Below are 3,720 nucleotides of genomic sequence, written 5' to 3'. Positions count from 1 at the left end.
TTTAGGGAGAATTGAAGTAAATGGGCTGGGCTTATATTTAGGTTTGGGCTGTTGATTTTTGGGTTTGGGCGGCTGAATTTTCAGACAAGCGGGAATTGAAATTTCATACAAGTAAGAAAATGGGGAATCTAAATAGGAAATAAGGAAAGTATACACTGCAAAGTTGGGTTCAAGGGGGATACACGAAGAAAAGGGGGAATTACGAGTTGGGTTCCAGTGACGAGTTGGGTTCGAGTTGGCTTATCTGAGGGTTCCATTGCAGAGTGACGGGTTTCGATTAGAATTTGGAGCATTGCAGAGTGACGGGGTTCAATTAGGGTTCAACATCTTTGCCAATTTCGAATTGAAGGTATTAACCCTCTTCTATCTTGTAAATTAACTTTAAAATTTAATATGCACTGATTTGGGGTTCAGTTAGGGTTCAAAACGTATGCATGTTTGGGTTGGGTTAGATCTGAGTGTTTGTTTGCATGTATGTTATTTTGTGTGTATTTTGATGTATGTTTGTATACTGCTCTCTCTCTCTCTCTCTCTCTCTCTCTCTCTCTCTCTCTCTCCCTCTCTCCCCCTCCCTCCCTCTCTCCCTCTCTCCCCCCCTCTCTCCCCCCCTCTCTCTCTATCTCTCTCTCTCCCCCCTCTCTCCCTCTCTATCTGTCTCTCACTCTCACTCAATATCTCTGTCTCTCCCTATATGTATCCATTTAGATGGTATTTACGTATTAATTTTTGAAAATATAAAGAAGAATTATAGAATCTGATACATTAAGTAGTCATGCGTTTCAAGTTATAAGCTATTATAACAACTTGAATAGTGTATTTAAATGTTGTGTTTAGCTAAAATATTAGTTTAAGTACAGAGTCCTCTGGATTTTGAGACACATAACCCTCTCCCATCTCCCATTACTCAAGCAGTAACCGAAATTGATTAAATTATTAATGTATTGTAGTTTCTTTCAAACAGTTTTGACGTTACTTGGGTAGGTTTAGTCTTTTGTTCACTGAGGTGGTTCAGAAAGGTTTATCCAGAAACATTAGATTTGTAAGACTGTTAGGACTGCAGTTTATTAGTATAATATATTACTAATAGTAAGGGTATTTGTGTCATATCAATATTTCAAGAGTTAGTTACTGTAACAAAGCTCCACAATTAGTTATTCAGCCTTGTAATTTCCATTTTTTGCACCCTGCTGACTCTGTATTTGTAGTTTTATACGGCTAGAATTTATCTATTTTTAATATTGTAATATATTTATAGATTTATTTTAGAGTAAAGTGTAAATTTATTTGAATAAAGTAAATATGTATGTGAGTATGAGTGAAATTGAGATGCATTTTTTAAGATAACTATTTATCACTTATAGCTTATTAAATTATTGTTATAGCTTATTATAACATCATAATTAAGAGTTAGTAATAATTATTAAGGTTAGGAGTTAGTAATAAATATTAGGGTCTCAAATTTGTAATAATTATTATATTCAGGAGTTGGTAATAATTATAATCTATAGGTTTGTAATAGTAATAATATAAGCTTGTGTCTGTTGTAATTAATAATAATAATTAACATAGTTGTGCTTGTCAAAATGTAGTGATGGACGAAAATGAAACCGCGTGGATAAAGCTTCCAAAGTATAGTGACGGCTATATTACAGGGGTTAAACAATTTTTGGAAATTGCATTTTCTAGATTCTCGATAGGGAATGAAATTCCCTGTCCTTGTAAGAAATGTAAAAACGACAACTGGTTTCGTGAAGATGTGATCTACAACCATCTGATATACAATGGACCATCTCCATTGTATACAGAATGGATATGTGACGTATCTCGACAAAAGGGTGATGATGAAATGAATTGTGAGGCTGGTACTGATTTTGGAGACAATCTCGCTGACATGTTGCGCCGTAATCATGGAATGCCGAATGGTGAAGATGACCCCGTAAATGGCCCGAATACCAATTTTAATAGATTTAATCATCATATGGAAGATGGAAAGCAACCGTTATATTTGGGCTGTACAAATTTTTCGCGATTAAGTTTTGTCCTTAGGCTCTATTCCTTAAAGTGTGTACATGGAATTACGGAGGCTGCATTCGGGGATTTACTAAGGTTGTTAAGAGAAGCTTTTCCACATGCCCACATTCCATTATCTTTTAATTCTACAAAGAATATCAGTAAGGATATAGGGATCGATTACCAAAAAAATCACGCATGTCCAAACGATTGCATGTTGTATTGGGGATAAAATAAAGATGAAACTGTTTGTAAAACTTGCGGTGTTTCAAGATGGGAAATAGTGGAAAAGAAAGGCATCCGTGAAAATGATCCAGAGAAGGTGATCCGAAAAGTTTCGGCCAAAGTTATGCGCTATTTTCTGCTGAAACCTATGCTATAGAGGTTGTATATGTCGAAGGAGTATTCGAAACTTATGATTTGGCATGTCGTGGGACAAAAAGATGATGGCAAACTTCGACAACCTGCTGATGCCAAGGCCTGGAAGGCGATGGATGCAAGGTATCCTGATTTTTCGATAGAAAAGAGGAATATCAGACTTGGTATAGACACTGATGGGTTCAGTCCTTACCGTACAATGAGTACAACTCACTCGACATGGCCAATTATTTTGGTGAATTACAACCTGTCACCGTGGCTATGCATGAAGCCCGAAAATCTGATTCTTTTAACACTCATCCCAGGTCCGGAATCTTCAAAAATAATATCGACATATATATGCAGCCTCTAATTGAAGAGTTGAAAGAATTATGGGATGTTGACATTGATACATATGATTCCTTGACTAACCAAAACTTTACTCCACGTTCAAGTGCGTTATGGACCAAAAAAGTGAAGAAAAGCAAGACTCAAAGTGGACGAAGACCAACTACTCGTTCTGTAGCTAATCCTGTCACAACAACCGAAGAGGTTCCAACTGGGAATGATACGAATGTGAAGTAAGCTGGAAAATCAAAGATAGTGGAACCTTCCATACAAATTCAGTTACCCTGTATCGAGGGACTTGGAACGATGGTTGACTATTTTGCGCTACGTGAGCGCAAACAAAAAGAAGCTGCAAATGATGTTGCAACTGGAAGTGAAACCACAAGGGCTCCTGAAATCACAAGGGCTCCTGAAAATGACTTTCCTGATATTGAAAATGATGAAGAAATTGAAGATGGTATGTGCTTGTCGACTTAAATTAGTATTAATATGTCTGCGATAATGATAATTGTTAATCCTTAGAGTAATTAATTATTAGTTTATCTGAACGAAACTGAACGGATTCGATTTTAGAATTAATCAGAATTTTAGAGTTTTGTATGTTATTTTAGAGTCTAAAATAATTAGACTTTAATAGTTCAGCCTTTGTTCTGCTTGTAGAATTGTGGATGTATCTCATGTATTTTATCTTTTAAATTCTGACAAATGTGACTTGCAACAAGATATAGGACAGTTAGCCTAGACTGTTCATTAATTGTACTGGTTTGACTGACTCTGTAATTGTACGTAAATTTCAAGTTGCTAAAAGGTTAAGAGGGAAAGTAAGGATGGATAAAGTGCACACGAGGCCGTTTGAAAACAGAGTTGCCATTTCAATGAACTCCAAAAAACAACCTATTTTCGATGATGACAAAGCTATTTTGGAATTAAGTCGCTTTCTGGGAACTCTAAAGAGGGTTGTGCCAATGACTTTTGCATCTTGGGCTCATGTTCCTCAAACCCTAA

This window comes from Apium graveolens, chromosome 2 (genome assembly GCF_009905375.1).
Source record: "Apium graveolens cultivar Ventura chromosome 2, ASM990537v1, whole genome shotgun sequence".
NCBI classification, from domain to species: domain Eukaryota; kingdom Viridiplantae; phylum Streptophyta; class Magnoliopsida; order Apiales; family Apiaceae; genus Apium; species Apium graveolens.
The sequence above is the reverse complement of the archived record's forward strand: the minus strand, read 5'-3'. Positions refer to the sequence as shown.